Source organism: Neophocaena asiaeorientalis, unplaced genomic scaffold (genome assembly GCF_003031525.2).
Source record: "Neophocaena asiaeorientalis asiaeorientalis breed wild unplaced genomic scaffold, Neophocaena_asiaeorientalis_V1.1 scaffold868, whole genome shotgun sequence".
In the NCBI taxonomy this organism is placed as follows: Eukaryota; Metazoa; Chordata; class Mammalia; order Artiodactyla; family Phocoenidae; genus Neophocaena; species Neophocaena asiaeorientalis.
In genome coordinates this window covers 250353-274919 of record NW_020173941.1, presented here as the reverse complement: position 1 = coordinate 274919, position 24567 = coordinate 250353, and the positions used below count along the sequence as shown (strand labels likewise).

The window sequence follows — 24567 nt, the reverse complement described above, 5'->3', positions numbered from 1 at the left end:
ATATGCATGCCTGGCGGCAAAAAGAAAGGAAATGAGAAGGAAGGAAAAAAGGAGGTGGTGATGCACAAAGTTGTTTTTGTTTTGTTTTGTTTTTGTTTTTTAAACTTCTGCATGTGTATAGATAGGGAAACATCGCATTCTCTTTTGGACGTCTCTTTCAAGAAAACCCCTGCATATTCTGAAAAGTGAGGTACGTCTGCCAAAACCTGCTCCTCCTGCCAACAGAGTAAATGTCCTGAAGGAATCTGTTTTCCTAACAGCTGTCTCCAGAGACACTACAAGAACAGTGGGGAAACACAAACCATTTTAAGTTTCAATTTCCGAAATGAAGCAAAGCAAAGGAGACGGGGTCAGAGGCCGGGACGGCACAGAGAAGGCCCCGTGGGCCGAGGGCAGGCGCGTCCCCTCGGTGGCTGTGTGGTCCCCGCGACCCCGGCAGCGGGCAGCGCAGGGGCGCAGCGCTGGGGCTCCGCGCCCGGCCCCCGTCCGCCCCCGGCTCTCCGCCGGGCGTCTCCCCGCAGGAGGTCCCGAGTCCCGCGGAACCTGCCTCGTCGCCATCCACTGCCCTGGACCACTAGAAGCGGGGATGGCAGGAGGGGAACGGGGCACCCACTCACCCGCCTCGGCCCGCCGAGCGCCGCGCCCCGGTTCCCGGAAACCTCGCTGGCGGCGCGCAGGTGGAGCGTCCGCGGGAGGCGCTGAACCTCCGGGCCCGGCTGGCGCTGCCTTGTCCAGAAGAGCTTTGAGCCTTTTTCAAGTGGGTGTCCCCCAGATCAACAGTTTCGTTCCTTTAAAAAAAAGAAAGAAAGAATAAAAGGAGAAGAAAACTACTCAAATGATGATTTTCTTTAAATCTAGTCACTGCTCGAATACCAAACCTGGTGTCTCCAATGATTAGTCACTAACAAGTTACACCTATTTTCACTTTCGATTTTTAAAACGTATTGGTTTTGTTTTTGTTTTGAGGGAATTTATTCCCAAAGTATTCCTTAAGTTTCCATAGACATCATTTTAGGACATGCTTTAAAAACTACTCCTTTGTATGTATATTACAGGACGTGTTTTTGGAAAAAGTGGATAGAAACCAAATAAAGTCAAAGTGGGAGTCTCTCATCAGATTGTAATGGTAACTCTCGTTGTAATTTATGGATCATTATAACCTTAATCTACAAATCTTTGCAGCCAGCACAAGGTCAACTTTTGTGTACAGGTATTTCTTTTGCAACTTCCCAGGAAGTTGGGAAAGCTGTGGTGTTCAGTTGGTTTCTACGACCTGTGTCCCTTGAAAGTTTTCTTATAATCATTTTGTTTTGCTGTGAAGCTTATAAATAAATACTTCACTAAGTGTGATCTTTTCCTTTGAAATGGAAAACATCTGGTTGACTTCAAAAATTGCATTGTTTCTGAATCCTACACAGAAAACCACCCCACAGCTGCACTGGCTGGTAAATAGAGATCAGGGAGGAGATGTATCAAAATGACCTCCAGGCATAAATTCTAGTTTACAGTGCTGTGTATTCATATATAACTGATATATAATCTGATAAAATGAAATATTAACCAAAGCCAAATTCCTTTATATCAAGAATATTATATGCATTTTCAAATAAATTAATACATTGAGATATTTCCAAATGATGTAAATATCAATAGGTTTTGATTGCATGCCACTCCTGAATTAAAAACTGGTTTGCTCTGCAAAGGGAAAAGGAAATAAACATTTACAGGTGTATTAAATATTCACCTTTTCTATGTAAAAAAAAAAAGAATATTGATGGCAATCAGTTTAAAGTGGCCTTTCTAAGTGAAGAAAATAAAGTGGTGCATAGACACTTGTACTCATCAGCCCAGTCAAAACAGTACAAATATTCTAACTGTGGCAGCCTGAGAATTACTTTTGGTCTCCCTTAAAATTTTGTTTTTTATTTTATTTAAATGTATTTATTTATTTATTTATTTATCTATTTTTGGATGCATTAGGTTAAAAATTTGTTTTTTTTAAATTTTGTTTTTTATTTAAATTTATTTATTTATTTATCTATTTTTGGCTGCATTGGGTTAAAAATTTGTTTTTTTAATTTTTGTTTTTTATTTTATTTATTTAAATTTATTTATTTATTTAATCTATTTTTGGCTGCGTTGGGTCTTCATTGCTGCATGAGGGCTTCCTCTAGTTGCAAGCAAGCAGGGGCTACTCTTTGTTGCAGTGCACGTGCTTCTCATTGTGGTGGCTTCTCTTTTGCCAGAGCAAGGGCTCTAGGTGCGTGGGCTTCAGTAGCTGTGGCACCCGGGCTTAGTTGCTCCTCAGCATGTGGGATCTTCCCAGACCAGGGCTCGAACCTGTGTCGCCTGCACTGGCAGGCGGATTCTTAAACACCGCGCCCCCACGGAAGCCCCTTTTATTTTATTTTTGGCTGCACTGCAAGGCTTGAGGGATCTTAGTTCCCTGACCAGGGATTGAACCCTGGCCCATGGGAGTGAAAGCGCTGAGTCCTAACCACTGGACCACCAGGAAACTTCCATCCCTTAGAGTTTTAGAGAACATGAACTCTAGAGGTTACTTAGTTCAAACCTCATTTCTTCTTTTATCTTATTTTTGTTTTTTATAAGAAGATACTAAGCAACAGGACCATGACCAGAACAGGACTCATCTAAGATTGACTCCAATCCTGTTAAAGGACAAAGGATACAGTTAGTAGGGAAGCCTTTGGGCCACCCACATGCTGAAGCTGAGCCATGTGTAACAGTCTGAACTCAAGTGAACTTCAGGTCCAGTACTCTGCAAAGCACAGGGGTTCCGAAGATGAATAGGCAGCTCCCAGATATATATATATATATATATTTTTTTTAATTTTATTTATTTTTGGCTGCATTGGGTCTTTGTTGCTGCGTGGGCTTTCTCTAGTTGTGGTGAGCGGGGGCTACTCTTCATTGTGGTGCACGGGCTTCTCATTGCGGTGGGTTCTCTTATTGCTGAGCATGGGCTCTAGGTGTGCGGGCTTCAGTAGTTGTGGCGTATGGGCTCAATAGTTGTGGCTCGTGAGCTCTAGAGTGCAGGCTCAGTAGTTGTGGTGCATGGGCTTAGTTGCTCTGCAGCATGTGGGATCTTCCCGGACCAGGGCTCGAACCCGTGTCTGCTGCATTGGCAGGCGGATTCTTAACCACTGCGCCTCCAGGGAAGTCCCAGCTCCCAGATATATTATTGTTAACAATCGTAATTGCGATGATCTACTGAGAACTCCTAGACATTTTATAAACCTTTTATGTTTTGCCAACAACAATATGAGATATAGGTATTATCCCCATTTTGCAGATAGGAAACTATGGCTTAAAGTGCTGACCCAAAACCAAACAATTAATCTGTGATGACATTGATATCTTTCTCTACTCTCAACCATGAAGTCAGTCTCCACACTATGTTCTACAGGGCATGAAAAATGAGGGAATTCTATGGGCAAGTATGATTAGGAAATGCCGCATACTGGATTCACACTTGGGAGAGTCACAATGCACATCCGCATGTTGAGTTTTGAGAAGTATTGCAGGGAAAAATTATAGCATACATTTAAAAGTTTAACTTTATTTAATCTTGAATTTATCAAATTCATTTGACCACTAAACCCTTTATTTTCAAGGAGCAGCTATTAAAATCTTGAAAAGTTTCTAGTGGGGCAATTTGAGTAATGCTTTACTAATGATTTTAATGATTGAGGACTTGCTTCCTCAAAATATGGCACCTTGGCATATTGACTATTTTAAGTGGAAAGAGTTTGAGAAAACAGTGGAAGCAAGACGGTCACTCTGACCTTCCTCCCCACTACCATCCTTCTCTGAAATAGTTCAAAAAGCCTCCTGTGAGAAGTGCTCACCCTACACCTGTGGGAAAGGAGCATTCTTATCTCCAAAGACAAATGGACCCAGAGAAGAATCCTTAACAAACCAGCTTTGCTAAGTTTTCTCCAGTTTACTTCAATTACCTCATACTCTCTGACCTATCATATTCTTCCATGACTATCCTCTCTTCATCAAACCTAGCATAAAAATACTCAGTTCTAGGGCTTCCCTGGTGGCGCAGTGGTTGAGAGTCTGCCTGCCGATGCAGGGGACACGTGCTCGTGCCCCGGTCCAGGAAGATCCCACGTGCCGCGGAGCGGCTGGGCCCGTGAGCCGTGGCCGCTGAGCCTGCGCGTCCGGAGCCTGTGCTCCGCAGCGGGAGAGGCCACGACAGTGAGAGGCCCGCGTACGGCAAAAATAAATAAATAAAAAATACTCAGTTCTAACTGTTTCCGTGGGTCTTCATTTCCTTATGAAGACTTCTGTGTCATGTAAAACTTATGTTAAATAAATTTGTAGGCTTTTCTCCTCTTCATCTGTCTTTGTCAGTTTCATTTTCAGACCCAGCCAGGAACCCTAAGAGGGTCAAGGAAAACTTTTTTTCTTTCTATCTATCTATCTATCTATCTATCTATCTATCTATCTATCACACACTCAATAAATATTATACCGCACATGAGATGCCTTGAACATGTCATGTAAATCTACACTGCCATGATATGAGATGTATGTTGTGTTAGAAATTTATCTCCCCACCAGATGGCAATGGGCTCCTCTCAGGCTTCCCTATAAATGCACCATCCCCACACACACCAGTGCTACATACTGTACCATGTGTGCTATGAAGTGTGATACTAGTAGTAGAACACCAAGGAGAAAACAGCCCCCCTCTACCTCAGGAAGTCAGGGAATGTTTCCTCCACAGAAGAGGTGAAGATTGAGTTGACTCTTAAAGGTAGAGGAAGTGAACTGAGACCAAAGGTCAGATGAAAAATCCCAGAGAGGCATCATGAGTTTAGTGGATATGCAAATCATGAGAAAACCACCTGATATCTATTATATTATGCTCTTTCTTTTAGAAAAGGTCTAGCACACCAAGTTTATGCTGCTAGTTGCCAAGATTTTGGTAATCCTGTTTGCAGTTCATCCTTGGGGAAGTTGCAACATTTATACTGTGCCCAGCATCGTGCAGGGTCCTGGGCAACACAAAGGAATTAGGTAACATCATTCTCATTTTCAAGAGGTTTGCAATTGACATATCAGGAGTAAAGGACTGTTGCCAAGAGAGTAGATCTTAAATACCCTCACCACAAAGAAGAAATGATAATTACGTGACATGATGGAGGTATTTAGCTGTGGTAATCATTTGACAATGTATAAGTGTATCAAATCAATATGTTGTATGCCTTGTTCACCTTAAACTCACACAACGTTATTTGTCAACTGTATCTCAACAAAGCTGTAAAAAATAAATAAAATAGTAGACAACGGGTTTTTTTAAAAGCAAAGGAAAATAAATATTCTATCCCTTACTCTCTATCAGGCAGGCAGTACTATATAGTTAAGAGCATGGTTTTGATATGAGATGTTGGTTTGAATACCAATTTCAAGTTACTGAAGTTTCCCAGCCTCATTTTTCTCCTCTGTAGAATGGAGCTGTTGTGAATGAGATACTGCTACATGTCAAGGTCTAAGCACAGTGCCTTAGCCAGGATAAGTATTCAAGTAGCTTGACACTGGTGGCCCAGGTAGCTGTTACCATCTTATACCTGAGTGAGAATTTTTTCCCCATTTTATTCTTGTACATTTCTTCTGCTTTGTCTTCCTACCTGAAAAAGTACACTTAAGACAAAGACCATTTTTTATTTCTTTTGTGTCACCTGCAGTTATTAGTAAAATGACTATACTTAGTACTAGCAATATAAATATTATGCCTATTTCTAACTAGTAGTTAGATACAAGAGTAGGAGTCAAATACTCTAGGCTCAATATTATAACTCCTTTGTATAGGTTTTCATGTTAGTGTATGAATAAGTTTGTCTAAGTGAACAAAATATTGTGAGCTAGATCAAATATTTATAAATAGAAGTTTATAACAGAAGTTAATCCAAGTCAAATAATAATAAAATTAAAGGACATTACCTTCTAGAATCATGCCTGGGCCACTGATTTATCATATAAACATACTTGATCAGTCAGAAAATGCTGTTTTGTTAAAGTATTTAGAGAATAAAGCTACTGTCCTTGGACAATGCTGGAAAGAACAAGTAAGTGTTTTGCTCATGAAACAGAGGTTCAAAAATAAAAATTGATCCTTGATATCCTTAACATATCAAGCAGTAAACCTCAATATTATATTATGGAAATTATTTTAAGAGAATCTGAGGATACTGCTGATGTTTTCCTGCTTTGCTTGCAAACTGAATAATGCTTTTTTTAAAAAATTAATTTATTTATTTTTGGCTCTGTTGGGTCTTTGTTGCTGTGCACGGGCTTTCTCTAGTTGCGACGAGCGGGGGCTACTCTTTGTTGCTGTGCGCAGGCTTCTTGTTGCCGTGGCTTCTCTTGTTGCAGAGCACGGCCTCTAGGCATGCAGGCTTCAGTAGTTGTGGCGCACGGGCTTTAGAGCGCAGGCTCAGTAGTTGTGGCGCACGGGCTTAGTTGCTCCACGGCATGTGGGATCTTCCGGGACCAGGGCTCAAACCCATGTCTTCTGCATTGGCAGGTGGATTCTTAACCACTGCACCACCAGGGAAGCCCCTGAATATTGCTTCTGAATTGGCTATACTCCAATATAAAATAAAAAGTTTTAAAAAAAAATGAATACTGCTTCTGACAGAATTCTCTCAGGGTGAAGTGATAGTAGGATAAATCCAATTGTTTGGCTCGAACTTAAAATCACAGGGGAGGAAAAGCTTAAAGAAACTTGAGATTCTCAGAATGCTTAAAAAGAACATAGCTTTGGAATGTTGGAAAAATCAAAATATTAAATTCTGATTATGTTCTCACCAAAAATCCCAAATGAGAAAGAATCGGGCAAAGCATCCAAGTAAATCAATGTAGCTTCCCAGGGAGCTCAGCAGTTAAGAGAATATGCACAAACATAGTGAAAACAGCTAAAAAAAGTTATTCTGCTTGGGCTTCCCTGGTGGCGCAGCGGTTGAGAGTCCGCCTGCCAATGCAGGGGACATGGGTTCGTGCCCCAGTCCGGGAAGATCCCACATGCCGCGGAGTAGCTGGGCCCGTGAGCCATGGCTGCTGGGCCTGTGCATCCAGAGCGACGAGCTAGGCCACAGCAGTGAGAGGCCCACGTACCGCAAAAAAAACAAAAAACAAAAAAACAAACAAAAAAAACAAACACAAACATATCAGGCAAAAAACTCAACTTTTTAAGTTAAATTTGTTTTCAATTTGTTCTTAGTGTACCTAGGTATATGTAGGGGCATAATTTCTACTAAGATATATCTCAGTATAGTGTATGATTTCTGTTGAATCGTGTCCCAAACTCACCAGAAAGAGAAAATGTGTCTGTGGGTAAGAGGACGTCCTATAGACCAGTGCTTGTCAAACTTTAATGCCCATCCGAATCAGCTGGGGATCTTGTTAACATGTAGATCCTGGGAATTCCCTGGTGGTCCAGTGGTTAGGACTCAGAGCTTTCACTGCTGGGGTCCGGGTTCAATCCCTGGTTGGGGAGCTGAAATCCTACAAGCCATGTGGCACGGCCAAAAAAAAAAAAAAGCAGATCCTGGTTCCACAGGTTTGAGGTGGAAGTTCTTCATTTTGAACGTTGCTTGGTGATGCTGATGGCGTGATGGCACTGGGTCTTGGACTATACTTTGAATAGAAAGGCTGTAGACTAACCAGTTCCCTAAAGAACAAAGAGGGAGCAGAAATGTTCACTCCAGAGTCAGGGTACTGTGTACCGTGTGGTTCAGCCAGGGAGCACAGGGCCTCTTCCTGTTTGCCAGCCTGGTGGCCTAGGTTCATGAGTAGAAGGAAAGGCATTTCTTGACATCCATGGTAGACAGGACAACAGCAGTTCCTGTCTTTCATGCCATCTCCTTCAGAGGACAAAGCCTCCTTGTCTGCAGCTAGGCTGTCATTACAGCTACTCTGAAATGGAAAGGAAGGAATAAGCCATGAGGGTGAATGGGTCAAAATGATGCAAAAGTGGAAAGAAGTAAGGAGAAGCCAGAAAAAAAGAACAAGACTAGTGTATCCAGGAACACTGAAAGGAATATTCTTTTCTCTTTCATTAGTTATTCATTTCAATTTATTCTAAATAGTTTGCCCTGGTGTCCGGTGTAACAAGATAGAATGACCTCACACACAGGGCTCATTTTAACAACAAAATATCTTCATGGGGCAGTTTGATGATGTTGGACACATAAAACCAGAGGTAATTCATCCCTCTAAATGCTTAAACTCCTCCAGAAAAATTAAAAAGACAAACAGTCTTCATCCCCAATAAAAATAAAACAAAGAAGTGTCCTTCAGATCTTATTGCTTGGTGACTTTATGCATTGGAATAGAAACACTATTGCCTTTTGGGAGGTTGACCTCAGCTGTTTTTCAACCATTTGAAGAAAAAGAACTCTAATTTTGGTGCCAATACTCAAAGCAAGGCTTTCTCGGGTGGATGAACAACAGCTGTAGCTGGCTTGTCATGGAAATTGCACCACCTTAAAATCACCAGGAGAACTGGGCTGAGTCTCTGCTCTGACCCTTACTACAGGGTCACACTGGTCACACTACACATTCACATGCAGTGTGTTCCCTGGAAATTCCTGGTGTTCCCTGAAAATGTGCAATGCATGCTAGGGAGGGATTCTGGGCTTCCAAGACTTGCTTGATTGCTGCTCTAAAATTAGAACAAGTAAGAACAAGTCAGTCAAACAAGTCCAAGATTCAATCATATTCTCTCTTTCTCTCTCCCCCAACTATTTTGTCATGTTATTTTATGAACTTTACATAAGACAGACAGGTAATTGTTGAGTGGCTTTTTTTGTGGTCTAGTCTCTATCCTACTACCCTGAACGTATCCCAAACAGCAATGCGATTTTCCCTGCTCTTCACTGGCTCCTTTCTGTAGTCACTAACCTGATCTGCCCTCTCCTAGGGACACTGTAACCAGATGGCCCAGGTTTCTTAAGACTCCCTTTCAAATACTCTATCCAGTTTCATTCTGTGCCACAGCCAGTGTGTCTTTTCCTCCACACCCTCTCACATTAAAATTCATAGTTGAGGGCTTCCCTGGTGGCGCAGTGGTTGAGAGTCCGCCTGCCGATGCAGGGGACGTGGGTTCGTGCCCCGGTCCGGGAAGATTCCACAGGCCACAGAGCAGCTGGGCCTGTGAGCCATGGCCGCTGAGCCTGCGCGTCCAGAGCCTGTGCTCCGCAGCGGGAGAGGCCACAACAGTGAGAGGCCCGCGTACCACAAAAAAAAAAAAAAAAAAAAAATCATAGCTGATTGTCTAATTTTCACAGGAAAATTTTCATGGTGGCTAACTTACATCTAGAATTTACCTTGCTAATGATTCCTTTTGTCCTTTCATCCTACACACCCCTGCCATATTATTCTTCTAAAAGTTCTGCTGTCATCCTGTCATTCCACACCTTAAGCATTTACAGGTGACATCTAACATATACAGCCCAAACTCCAGAGTGCAGTACCTACCCTCCCTCCCATGCTCCCAATCCCAAACTGTTTCCACAACAAGCTGGCTACAGCTTGTCTTTTTGACTTTATCGTTCACTATTCTCTTCTCTGTATCCAACCAAATTAGTCGGCTATCATCTAAATCCAGAATAGCCTTATCAACCAACTGGTCTTCTTTCTTTTACCATTTCCCTTTCCTGAGATGTTTTCCTTCTCCTTTCTATTATTTCAGTCATACGATTGTACACATGAACTCCTAACAAACACATATCATACCTTAAAGGCAGTGATGATATTCAAGATATCAATACTGATCAGTATGGACACTGAACCATCAGAAGAGCTCTAGCCAGAAGGATGGAGTGGTGTCCTAGAAGATCTTTCTGGGCTAGGCATTAATCCTACAGTTACTGGATCCTAGAAGGTGGCGGTGCGGGGAGTGCTGGGAATTCCTGGTGGAGATACGGCCAGGGCAGTAGAGGCACTGGGGTGGGCTTGGGGGAAGACTGCAACCAACTGGCACAGAAATATTTCATTATTTAATATCTGATATGAACACCCAGGGTACAGTGGCTGAACACCAGCGTCAGGCTTTGCTGCTACATCTCCAGGCTCAAGTTCAGCTCCTGTCCAACAACCCAGAAGTAGTGATCCCTCCCTCTCTAAATTATTTTAGCATGTTTTGCCCATACCACTTATTAGGTACATTCATAACCTTGCATTGTTAATTGTCTTTTGGGGGACTATTGTGCAATTCATCCCCAAAAGATGGTCATCTTTTCCAAAACAAGAGTTGTACTATATCTTTGTCTCTCCCTAAATGTCAAATATAGTGCCTTTCTTGGGCAATTACTTATCCTATATTTATTAATGAAAATCGATTGAATGAGTAACTGAGAACCAATACACCATATAATGTGGTCATTTCAAATGACCTCACTTAGAGAGTGAGGGAGTTACAGACATCTTTGAGACTCTGATAAGAGCTAGAGACTCTCTTCTCAGAAATATACATAGCACCACGAAATTGTGCATACAATTTCAGGTGTCTTACATATCCCCTAAAGCCATTCATAGATTCCTGGGAGTCCATGGAATCTAGGTTAAGGACCCTGGTTTAAAAGGAATGTTATAGAACCAGAACGTCAACCTAAAGAATCAACTGGGTTTTGTTTTGGTTTGTTTTTGCATCTTCTAAGTACATTTATTCATTCCATGAAGGAAATGGCCCTTATACAGGTGTACAGTGATGTCCTATGTTTCCATATAACAGAACTTGCTTAAATTCACAGCCAGACTGTGTTTCACCTGATGTGCACTCTAAGTTAAGCTGGTTAATGATGGCTGTGAGCAGGCCCAGGACTTGAAGTTTTCAAAACTTTACTTCTTTTATCAGCACTCTTGATTTTATAAACGATAAAGCCCATCAACGCCATTCCTACCCAGATCTCCTGGTAAACTTGAGTACAGTAGGGCTTCGTGAGGGATCCAAACATTTTTTTTTTTTTTTTTTGCGGTACGTGGGCCTCTCACTGTTGTGGCCTCTCCCGTTGTGGAGCACAGGCTCCAGACGCGCAGGCTCAGTGGCCATGGCTCACGGGCCCAGCCGCTCTGTGGCATATGGGATCTTCCCGGACTGGGGCATGAACCCATGTCCTCTGCATTGGCAGGTGGACTCTCAACCACTGCGCCGCCAGGGAAGCCCCTAATTTGGGTACTAAGTTAAGAGACTTAACTTGGGTGTTACCTTGGTATTCCAGTGAGAGGGCTATTTAGAAGATCTCATCCTAGTTCACCTCTTGGCTCATGGTGTCTCAGTGCTATCCCCTTGCCTCTACCTGGAAGGCAGAAGAGCAGCAGGACCCACAGGCTTGCCGTAGTGGTCTAGTCTCCCCCAGGAATACGGTACTGCTGACTAAGGTTTCAGCTAAAGTGCACTCATTATCAGTTATACTCGTAGATGTCAGATGACAAATGCCAGTAACAATCTGGAGTGGGACCATCTTTGGTTGAATTCATTAACAGGTACCACATGCCAAAGTGTGGCTAACTAAGGGGGAAAGGGACAAGTGAAGAGGCAAGATCACTTTGCCTTAGACAGAACTTTGTTCATCAGGGAAAGCAATCTTGGCACATAAACTAAAGTGCAGACATGAGGCATAAAACAGTGAGATCATCGTCACTAAAACTCTGTGTGGAATTCACTCCCACCGAGGTACGCACCACGACTCAAAGAGATGGGACTTCCATCAACTCCCCAAGGCAGTTAACTAGCCTCCTGTAATAAATTTCTTTCTGGAAGAAAGAAGAGCACTTATTTACAAGGGAAGCTGCCTGCTATGGTAGAGAAATGAGAGTCTAGAAAAATTACACTGTCTCATATTTCATACTGATTTGCTTCACTTCTTGGGAAAAAGTAGAAAATCTTTTATATACTATTAATCTTTGGATTGGTTCCTACATCAGAAACTTCTTCTTGGAGCTCACTACTACTACAAAGACATTAGACGTGGATAGTGAAGAGAACCTCAAAAGCCAATAATATGGAAGAATAGGTCTATAAATGCTAATTAAAATTAGAGCCAACTGGGAGGGATAAATTGGGAGACCGGAATTGACACATACACTCTACTATATATAGAATAGATAACTAATAAGAATATACTGAATAGCACAGGGAACTCTATTCAATACTCTGTAATGGGACGTCCCTGGTGGTGCAGTGGTTAAGAATCCGCCTGCCAATGCAGGGGACACGGGTTTGAGCCCTGATCAGGGAAGATCCCACATGCCGTGGAGCAACTAAGCCCGTGCACCACAACTACTGAAGCCCACACGCCTAGAGCCCATGCTCCGCAACAAGAGAAGCCACTGCAATGAGAAGCCCGTGCACCACAATGAAGAATAGCCCCGGCTCGCCACAACTAGAGAAAGCCCATATGCAGCAACAAAGACCCAACGCAGCCAAAAATAAATAGATAAATAAAATTAAAAAAAAAAAAAATATATATAATACCCTGTAATGATCTATATGGGAAAGGAATCTAAAAAAAGAGTGGATATATGTGTATGTATAACTGACTCACTTTGCTGTACAGCAGAAACTAACACGTTATAAATCAACTATACTCCAACAAAAAAAATTAATTAGAAAAAAATAAATATTGGGACCAACTCAAAAAATAAGTTAAAAAATATGTTTTAATTCACACACACAAAAAGATGTCCATCAAGAGATGAATGGATAAAGAAGATGTGGTACATATATACAATGGGATACTACTTGGCCATAAAAAAGAACGAAATAATACCATTTGCAGCAACTTGGATGGAACTAGAGATGATCATACTAAGTGAAATAAGTCAGAAAGAGGAAGACAAATACCATATGATATCACTTATGTGTGGACTCTAAAATATAACACAAATGAACTTATCTACAAAACAGAAACAGACTCACAGACATAGAGAACAGACTTGTGGTTGCCAAGGGGACCCAGTGGGGAAGGGATGGAGTGGGAGTTTGGGGTCAGCAGATGCAAACTATTATATATGGAATGGATAACAACAAGGTCCTCCTGTATAGTACAGGGAACTATATTTAATATCCTGTGATAAACCATAATGGAAAAGAATATATAAAAAAAGTTTATATATGTATAACTGAATCACTTTGCTGTACAGCAGAAATTAACATACACTGTAAATCAACCATACTTCGATAAAAAATAAAGTAAAAAAAAGTAGAGTCAACCTATGCTTTTCTGGCCATAGACCAAAGTAATATTACTGAGAGGCACAAAAAACAGTAGATATTTTCCAAGAACTGTTTGGAGAAATTACATCAATTCTCTGGACACACGTAGAAGAGAGGATGTGCGATAGAAGAGGCTGTGACTCAGCAGCAGCCCTAGTTTTCACCTGCTTTGACAACTGTGATGAGATACTGAGGTGTCTGAAAAGAAAAGATGAATTCTCTCTACAGCATTCTGCAGTGCCCTGCACCACACGTGGGTGTATCCTCACCGAAAATACTGTGATGATAACGTAAGATTCAGGGGTGCTCGGGTGGTGCAGGAAAAGAGCGTCAGGAAAAGCAATTTCCCTGCTTTTGTGCATCTAATTTACAACAGGCTCTCCAATCCAAGTTACAGGAAGCAAGGAGTTGGGGTGAGGAGGGTGGGATGGTGGGGGGAGCAAAGAGTTACTTGACTATCTTCTGCTGTTTCTTGATTTATGGCAATCCCTGTGTGTGAGTGAAACACACAACTTCTCTCCAACCATCTGTCTTGGTTATTGGGCACAGAGTCGAAGTAGTATTAAGCCTACCGTTTTAGCACTTTTGTCCACTCTCTCCACCAAATGGACATCTGGCCATTGCGGGAAGGGTGATTACAGTGATGCCTTGTACACAGAAGTGACCTGTGAATACTTGTTGAATAAGGTAATATGAACCAACTTATGGCCTTGACCTCACTCTTTACCTATTTACTCCACAGCCCTGGCCCTAAGATGCCCTGCTCCCTCAGCGAACACCAGCTATGTCTGAGAGGAAAAAAAAAAAAAAACAACTCAAAGAATTCTAGGCTGTCAAAATCTGGAAATGCTAGGAAACTTTCAAGTGAAACAGTAGTAACTTTTCCAGGCCCAAAAAGCAGAAGGCCTTAACTGTGGGTTACAGGTTTATCATTAGAAAATGTTTAGTAAGATGAATGGATAAACGAAATGCAGTATATACAGACAATGGAATGTTATTTAATTTTAAAAAGGAAGTAAATTCTGACATAAGCTACAACATGGATGAACCTTGAGGACATTATGCGAGGTGAAATAAGCCAGGCAAAAATGGACAAATATTGTATGATTCCACTTATATGAGGTACCGAGAGTACTCAAATTCATAGAGACAGAAAGTAGAATCATGGTTGCCAGGGACTGGGAGATGGGAGAAATGGAGAGTTAAGGTTTGATGGGTACAGAATTTCAATTTGGGATGATGAAAGAGTCCTAGAGATGGAAGGTGATGATGGTTGCACAGCAATGTGAATGTACTTGATGCCACTGAAATGTATGTTTAAAATGGTTAATGGTAAATTCTACTTATATGTATTTTACCACAATTAAAAATAAAAACTGTAGTCCTATTTGCATGTGAGTTTTTGTATAACATTGTAAAATGATGTAAGATCAATCACTGTTTTACTGTTTTCAGATGCATGGGAAAAAAGAAAACTGATTTGTGTATCTAGCATCAAACTCCCCCTTATTGGGAAGTGAGCTCAAGTTATTTCATATGGGAATTCAAGAAAGAGAAGGCTCAGAATGTTGTTCATTCCGTGGAAAAGTAAATAAAAGAGGAGGAGGAAAAGAGAGAAGAGGAAGGAGGAAGATGAGGAAGAAAATGACTCCTGACCTTAGCAATCTTCTTTCCTGCAAATTCAAGTTTCCACACACATAGACTGCGTATCCAGCTTTGGATCCAAGATATAAATGCAACCAGGTTGAAATATGACTTTCCAATCTAATTCCCAGAACTCCCTTACACTAGCTTACGTCAGCCATTGCAGTCTGGTTAGACTTAGAAATTCCTGTCTCCTGTCTTCATTCACAGAATCTCAGAGTTGGAGAATTCAGAGGTCATGCGGTCCAACTGTCAGCCAGATGCTTGACTCCTCTCTATACAACTGTTCCTTCAGTAGGGCCGGCATCTTACTTACTTGACCTTTCACTCATTTTTTTCAGTTGGGCTCATAGAATAATTTTACAAAAAAAACACTACTTTCAGGAAAAAGAGGGAAAAGAAGAAATAAGCACACTCTAAACTAAAAGTCAGGTTTTTCTCACTTATTAATTTTATCTTAAAACAATATTAAAATGCAAATTACAAAACATTAAGTCTACAGTGATGCCATTTTTGTCCCCTTCCAAATATATGTGTGTGTCTGTGTGTGTATACATAGAAAAAAATTCCCTATAGAAATATATAAAGTTTCTATGCAAGTAGTCATGGGTGCTCTTTATTTTCTACCTTTATTTGTATCTTCTAATTTTTATTCAATTAAGCTGTATTTTTTCTTCAATAAACGAGGGAAGTATCTATAAAGTATGTTTATTCTCACAAATGAACAGAATTGAAGTGGCGATTAGTTATCTAATGATACAAAACAGAACAAAAACCATGAATTAATTTTGAAATGTACCTGGGAGAATTTGGTCTAATCAAAACAAATGGAGTGAAGGAATTGGTGATGGCCTCCTGTTTCCAAGGACAGAGAGATTAGTATTAACAGGATCAAAACTAAACCACAATACATAAATTTGATATTGAAGATAACAGAGCACAAAATGCTGAGGTATCATCTGAGACAATTGTCATTTTTCTCTTTGCTCGAGTCTCCACCCCGCTCCTTTATTCAATACATGTTGAACTTTAGGGTTTGTTGTATGTCAAGCATGGTGCTAAGCCTTGAGTAGGAATTCAGAGATGACTAAGACACGATCCTTGCCCTCAAGGCACTCACACTTTTCCTATTTGGCTAGAAAAGTGCTCCAGTAGGCAACCTGATGTTTTTCTTAGAAGGTGTTTTCAAAAATACTTTGGTTACCCAAGTCCCACTGTCTCTCCACACCTCACAGTCACTGATGCCCCTAAAGGAAAAGCCTAGGAGCTTTTTTTGTGTTGGAATCTTTAACTTCTGATATTGCTGGCATGGGTAGATCCCATGTACCTCCTGCCGATCTGTTTTGGTGTCCCAGACTTATTAAATATTGGTAGCCAGGGCACTCCCTTCCTCAAGGAAAGACTCAGTATTTCCATGGACATCCTCCATCCAAGGACACACTCTTTTCCACCTTTACATTCTGTTCAATAGCCATAATCAAGATCTTTGAGTCTCCTTCTACACGCTTTTCTCTCATGATGAATACAAGAAAGAACTGGTAACAAAAGTGAATAAAGGACTTGGATTCATCACATTATGCTTGAAAGCTCTTATCCTCTCATTCTGCTCATCAAATTCAAGAGCAAACCTCCAAACCACAATATTCCCAAATCAGCACACTTCTTCCCCTTCTTTATGGCTACCACTGCCTATGCCACCATCCCATCTCTCTCCCTGGACATCTGCAGTGGCCTCCTTACATGACTTCCTGTTTTCCCTCTTAACCCACCACGAGTTATTCTCTAAAGAGACTCCAAAGGGATATTTTTAAAACATAGATTAAATCATGGCATCTCCTACCAGTAGCTTCCTACTGCACATAGACTAAATTCCACACTCTTGAAGTGGCTTCCATAACCACATAGTACTGGCCATTACCTGCTTTTCCCCTCTCATTAAGCTCCATCACCTTGGTCTCCTTTCTGTTCCTGGAGAACAGGCCAAGCTCATTCTTGCCCCAGAGTTTTTTCTCCAGCCTTTCAATCTATCTGGCACACTTGGCCACTTATTTCTGCATGGCTGGCTCCTTCACATCATTCAAATCTAAGCTTTAATTTCACTCCTCCTGAGGACCTTCTTTTCTAGAAGCTCCTCAGTCTTTCTCTATCATATCATCTTGCTGTGTCTCTGCAAAGCACTTATCATTATCTGATGATGTTCTCGTTTATTTATTGCTTTATTAATCTGTCACAGTCACTAGAATGTAAGTTCCACAAAAGCAGTGACTTTTTATGTCTTATTCATTACTATGTTGGGATTGATGTCTGGGACAAAGTAGACATGAAACAAATAAGTGTTGAATAAATTTGCTAAATGTGTGAGAGAAGGTGACTGTCACTCCAGAATTGGTGAGCTTAATCTTATATCCATTACACAGGCTCATCCACTCATTCACTTATTCAAAAACCATTTATTGAATTAATTATATACCAGGTACTATTTCAGAAAACAAAGACAAATATAACTAAATTCTTACCCTCCTGTACTTAGATTTCCTCTACTCAAGAGTGGAGAATATAGCCAAGAAAAGATTTGTAATATGCTATCCTAAGTGTTATATTAAAAATGTGCATAGAATGGTTGGGGATGGCTCCACAGGGAAGATGAGGTTTCACCTGTCACCTTGAACAATGAATTCACCAAATGTGTTTTGGAGAGAAGAGGCAAAAGACACAGAGAGTTGAGAAAGAAGATGACACCTTCAGGCAGGGTGGAAAATATAGGCTACCATCAAATTATGGATTTTATGCTTTATTCTGGAGGATTTTAAGAAAGGGAGGACACTCTCTGGCTTGCATGTAAAATGACCATTCTTACAGCAGAGTGACAAACGAATGAAAGGAGGAAATATGGCAGAATACAGAATAGTCAGATGATGACAACTGGACTAAAGTAGGAACTGAGAGAATGGAGAGGAAAGGGTAGATTCCAGGGGTATTTAGGGAGCAGAAGTAGGAGGACTTGGTGATCAGTTAGAGCTTTTCAGGCTATGAGGTCTGTGAGGATACAGGATTGAGAGACACAGTTATATCCCCTGGCACAAAGTATCTGAGTTCATAATAAATGAATGGATGAATGAATAAAAGAGGAAAAGTCTAAAGTCAGTCCCAGTTTCCAGTGTGGACATCTGGTATTACTGATACCATTACCAATATATGGGCAGGCTTAGAAAGAGGAAGATAAACTCATTTAGGAAACAGTGGATGTGTGGCATCTGCTAGCAAGTTGTGGCTATCCACATTTCTGCATTGTGCTTGCAAATAAAACAGTTCCTTTTTTAGTTCCTTTCTATTTTACAACATCTTTTTATCCAAAGCTAAAAGAAGCCATTTGCACCTTCCAGGTTCTCATCAGCAAGCTCCAATTTACTAGGTTCATTTTCTAATTTACGAGTTAAAGAAGGTGACAGTGCCACTAATTTTTCCACTACTACGTTATACCAGTTGCCCTTTTTGAAGGCTTAATAACAATTACCCTCACTGGTCTTCCAGCCTCTACTAACAGTCTCCTTGCTACCTTTTCAGCCTCTGCCTACTGCCTGATCCCCAAACCACTATTTTAGGTTTTTGTTGCAGCAGCAACCAGATTCCTGTTTCAGTTATCTTATTAGTTATTTTGCTGCATAGCAAAATACCCTAAACCACCTTATTATTGTTTAGGGACTTTAAAACAGTAATAATTTATTATTTCTTATCATTAGTTATTTTGCTGCATAGCAAAATACCCTAAACCATCTTATTATTGTTTAGGAACTTTAAAACAATAATCATTTATTATTTCTTATCATTCTGCAGTTTGGCATTCTGGATGGTTTTGCCAGTCTCACCTAGACTCTGGGCTGCTGGTCATATGACTCCTTCCAAGTGGAAGCCAGGCTGGCCTGGAAAGTCCAAGATGACCTTACGACATTTCTGAGAATGTCATGCTGTCTGTCGGCTGAAGAACTTCGTTTTTCCTGTATGAGGTCCCACATTCTCTACTAAGCTAAACTGGGCGTCTTCACAGCATGATGATCAAGGCCAACCCAGGTCCCAGACAGTGGAGAAATAGGCTCATTTCCTGATGTAGTGATTGCAAGGTCACATTACACAGGGACACAGACACAGAGCGGCATGATTCATTGAAGGTCATTATTATAATACTCTATTACATTCATTCAGCCCTATGTAAAATAGGCAATTGCTGCATCTGTCATGATTGAGAAGTTGGTCACAGCAGCCAGCCCCAAAACAACACTGCTCCTGCTTAGTTTCATGCCAGTAAAATGGACGATCTGTGTCCTGCCTCTTTTACCAAGTAACTCATTTCTGTGCCAGTGTCATGTGATATATCTGATTGGCATAATTAACATCCGTACCCAGCAGCAAGGAAGCTGGAAATGATGTTTTTGGATTCTTCATTAGGATGGAAAGATTTCTACAGTAGGTAACTATCAAAATATGAAGAAGGTATTCAAAAGATTCCAATTAGTCACAAATGACAGATGTCTGCTACCTACCAAATCCTTCAGTAAAGTGTAAAAACCTTTTATGATCTTAAGTGGCGGTGTTGTGGAAAATAAAGGAAAAGAGCTGTAAGTGGAATTGAGGCTTATCACACATTTACCTGATGCTCAATCAGAGGGAACATGCTGCTGAAAGTCTGTGCCCAAGAAGCCCAGAAAATGGCAGCAAAGTGGTCCACATGCAACTTGGAGCAGCAGAGAGAGTACAGGATTCCAGACTAACAACATACTAGAGAAAGGTGACCCATGTTAAAAAATAATTTTTATAAAGGATATAGTCATAACTCTCAATAAAATATAAAATGAACACATACTTCATTTAACTCATCAATCAGGAATACAGTAAAATGTTAACAAACAAAAATACTAGGGATTTTTTCTGGTGGTCCAGTGGTTAGGACTCCGTGTTTTCCCTGCCGTGGGCCCGGGTTCAATCCCTGGTCAGATACTAAGATCCTGAAAGCTGCGTGACACAGCCAAAAAAAAAAAAAAAAGAAAGACAACCTAACTAAAAACAGTTCAAAGGCTAATCCAAAGAGCAGACACAGATATAGGCAATCAGGAATGCTGAAATTAGTTAACTAATAGACACAAAACTGACCAATATCCACAGGGCAGTAACTAATTGTATCTCCACTGGACAACTTTATTTACATCTGTATGGACAAGAACAGTTTGCAGTACTGTCAGTTTTATTTAATTTACAAAGTTGTGAAATAGCCCAAAGATAATGAAAGGCAAAAATATCTACAAAGTCTGTTAACTTAGAGGGTACAATATACAATGCCTAATTTTCCATTGAAAATGCCACCAATAAACTTTTGCTCACTTTAAAGTTTTTCACTGTTTTTTCTGACCTTTTAAAGGGAGAGAAAAATTGATTCTTGAGCTACATTGATCCACGTTTGCCTGTCATTTGCACAATTAAACATATTAAGAAAAAACAGGGAATTCCATTTCAAATTAATTTACAAAGTCTTGAGAGACATTGCTTCTACTCTACTGGTAAGAACAAGATATTAGCCAGAAAATCATAGTTTTAAAGAAATGTATCAGAACACCTGAAATTAATATAATGTTGTATGTCAATTACACCTCAATTAAAATACATATTTATCAGAGAACTAAGAACACCCTCCCCTCAAAAAAAAACCCCTTAAGTTAACTAAATTGTAGAAAGTGATAAGCCCATTCTAGAAAAGATGAGACCCACAGCTGTTTTAATTACTAGCAGACCAGAGGGAGAAGGAGAAATCCACAGATCAGACTGATTCAGTCAACCAGACTAGTAGCCTAACAGAGGAAACAATACAATTTACTTCAGACTCTACACAAAATGTTTGGCATACAATAAAAAAATTACAAGACACATAAAGAGTCAAGATGTGACCCAAGGTCAAGAGAGAATATAGTCAACAGAGCAAACTCAAAGTTGAAACTATAGACCAGAGACAGGAACTTTAAGGTAACTGTGTTAAACATGTTCAGTGATTTGGTGGACAGATTAGATAATATGCATGAATAATGGATAATTTCTTCAGAGATGGAACCTATAAAAAAGAACTTATTGTACAGGACTTCCCTGGTGGTCCAGTGATTAAGAATCCACTTTCCAATGCAAGGGACGCGGGTTCAATCCCTGGCTGGGGAACTAAGATCCCACATGCCGCGGGGCAAAAAAGCCCACACGCCTTAGAGCCCATGCACCACAACTAGAGAGCCTTGTGTGCTGCAACTATTGAGCCCGTGTACTCTGGAGCCCACGCGCCACAACTAGAGAGTCTGCACACTGCAACTACTGAGCCATTGCGCTATAGAGCCTGCGTGCCACAACCAGAGAAGCCCGTACACCGCAGTGAAAGATCCTGCATGCTGCAACTAAGACCCGATGCAGCCAGCTAAATAAAGAACTTATTGTAAACACCTGAAATAAAAAATATGAAATATCAATTTGATGGGCTCAACAGAAGTCTGCACATAGCAGAGGAAAGGATCAACTCAAATACAGGTGAAAACACAAAAAGAAAAAAGAGCAAACAAAATGGAACAGTGAATCCAAGAGTCTTTGGGCAGCAACAGATGGTCTAACATATATGTATTGTATCCCCATAAGAAAGGGAGAAAGAATGGGGGAAAAGAAGTATATGAGGAGATAGTGGTCAAGAATTTTCTAAGGAGAGTCTGGGTTGGTGAACACGTGGAGATTCAGGGAGAGTGGACCCCTGGCTAGAGCCTGGAAGTTTCTTGCACCTTCCCACATACTTGTCCTATGCATCTCTGTCATCTGGCTATTCCTGAGTTATATCCTTTTAAAATTAACTGGTAATCTTATTACGTGGCTATGGAGACAAAAATCCCCTAACTTGGCTGGGAAGATTGCTTTCCAGAGGCATTGCACTCCTTGGTATTTCTTTCTTTGCACTTCCTGCCAGCAGTCTTGGCTCAGGTTTTGCACTAAAGTACAAGAATAGCATGACCAAAAACACTTTGAGAAAAAGAAGGAACTTAGCTGCCAACCTTATACAGAACCAAGTTTTCCAACCTGTGAATGCAGAAGTTATCATGGGTTTCTTGCATCCATTCAGGCACCAAGTCCTGTCTACATATAGAAATGACAATACATCTAACACATATCTAGAATACTTGCTCTCAGGGGAATGGAGATACTGTTGTCATAAATAAAGTTCAAATTTATTTAAAATCCTTAACAAATGTTTTTTCTAAAATTAATTTTTAAAAAGACCCCACAGATCCAAGAAACTCAGTAAAACTTAACATGATAAATACAAAGAAAACACACCTAAGAACATTATTGTCCAATTGCTGGAAACAAAAAACCAAAACAAAAGAAAAGAAAAAAACAAGATCTTAAAAACAAAGTAGAAACAAAGACATCATTTACAGGGGAACAAAATATGAATTATGACTGATTTCTTATCAAAAACAATAAGGGCCAGAAGACAATGGAATAGCATCTTTAAAATGGGGAGGGAAGGGAAACTTTCAATCCAGAATTCAAAATATATAAAAATGAAGTCAAAATAAAGCAGACAAAGGCTGATAGGATTTGTGTCCAATAGGTTTGCACTATAAGAAATGCTAAGAGAAATTACTCAGTCTAAAAGCTGAGGAAAATGTTATCAGATGGAATCCTGGATCTCCAAGATAGAATTTAGAGCACCAGAAACAATAAATATCTAGGCAAATATAAAATGCCATTTTAAATTAAATATATTGCTATTATACTTGCTATAAATTATATCTATACCCCATGATATATTGCTCTACTTTTTGCTTTAAATATATGTAACGCCATATATCATTGTTATTCTTTTTGCTTTAAGTATACTTTACATATATTTAAAGCAAAAAGTAGAGCAATATATTGTAGAAGTAACACATATAACAATAAAAGCACAAAAGACAGGGATAGTAAATAGAATTATACAGTTGTAAAATCCCCCCATTGTTGGTTAAACAGTAAAATATTATTTGAAGTTAGAGGTAAATTAAAAATGAATATTTTAATCTCTAGAGCAACCACTAAAAAATAACACTAAAGAGGTATAGCTATAGATTAGAAAGAATGAAATATTAAATACTAATTGATATCGTCCAAAAGAAGGCAAAAAAGGATAAACAGAGAAACATAAAATAACTAAAACAAATAGAAACTAAATGATGAAATAGTAGACTTAAACCCAACCATATCAATAATTACATTAAGTTCAAACGGACTAAACATGCCAATTAAAAGCTAGAGATTGTCAGACGAGGGTGGCAGGGGGCAGAGGAGGTGGAAGGAAACCCAACTCTATGCTATTTACAAGAAACACATTTTAAATAAAACATATTCACAAAAAGTCTACAAGAATAATCATAGCAGTCTTATTCATAATAGTCTCCAAATCGGAAACAACCTAAATGCCTATTGAAACAGTTACCCACTGCCGCATAACAAGTTACCTGGAAATTTAGTGGATTAAAACAACATTTATTATCTCACAGTTTCTGTGGATAAAGAATCTCACCAAAAAGAAGTTGTCTTTTCTCTTACAAGGCTTCAATGAAGGTGATTTGGGCTGCCATCATCTCAAGGCTTGACCTGGGGAAGGATCCATGTCCAAGCTTATTCTCATGGTTGTTGGCAAAATTCAGTTCCTCACAGGCTGTTGGAATGACAGCCAGAGTTCCTCACTGGCTGCTGGTGGGAGGTCTCCCTCAGTTCCTTGCCTTGTAGACTTCTCCATAGGGTAGCTTACAACATGGCAGCTTGATTCTTTAAAGCAAGCAAGAAAGAAGAACTAGAGAGAGACATGGAAGTCAAGTCCTTTATACCCAACTCTTAGAAGCAACATTCCATCACATTTGCTATATTCTTTTCATTAGAAGAAAATCACGAGGTCCAACCCACACTTGAAGGGAGGGGATTCCACAAGACTATGAATATCAAGATGTGAGGATCACTGGGAACCATGTCAGAAGCTGCCTACCACATCTATCCGTGGAAAATAGAGTAAAAAAAATTTTTATTGGAGTATAATTGCTTTACAATGCTGTGTTAGTTTCTACTGTACAATGAAGTGAATCAGCTGTATGTATACATATAGCCCCTCCCTCTTGGACCTCCTCTCCCCACCCCACCCATCTAGGTCATCACAGAGCACCAAGCTGAGCTCCCTGTGCTATACAGCAGGTTCCCACTAGCTATCTACTTTACACATGGTAGTGTATTTATGTCAAAACTATTTTCCCAATTCATCCCACCCTTCCCTTTACCCTGTGTCCACATGTCCATTCTCTTCATCTGCATTTCTATTCTTGCCCTGCAAATAGGTTCATCTGTACCATTTTTCTAGATTCCACATATATGCATTAATACACAGTATTTGTTTTTCTCTTTCTGACTTACTTCACTCCGTATGACAGGTTCTAGGTCCATCCACACCTCTACAAATGACTCAATTTCATTTCTTTTTATGGCTGAGTAATATTCCATTATATATATATGTACCATGTCTTCTTTATCCATTCATCTGTTGATGGACACTTAGCTTGCTTCCATGTCCTGGCTATTGTAAATAGTGCTGCAATGAACATTGGGGTACATGTGTCTTTTTTTTTTTT

The 24567-nt window shown here is 40.1% G+C and overlaps 1 protein-coding gene across 4 annotated transcripts in view; it reads right to left on the bottom strand.

Annotated features, from left to right (window-relative positions):
• Positions 1–24567, bottom strand: part of NMI (N-myc and STAT interactor) — a 112883-nt gene that overhangs the window by 14834 nt on the left and 73482 nt on the right. For 2 of the 4 annotated variants that reach the window (XM_024752728.1, XM_024752725.1), the window contains exons 4-5: positions 23472–23719; positions 618–788 (exon numbers count right to left, since the gene is read on the bottom strand). The gene's annotated coding sequence lies outside the window, so the exon portion shown is untranslated. The other 2 variants (XM_024752726.1, XM_024752727.1) reach the window with 2 other exon arrangements.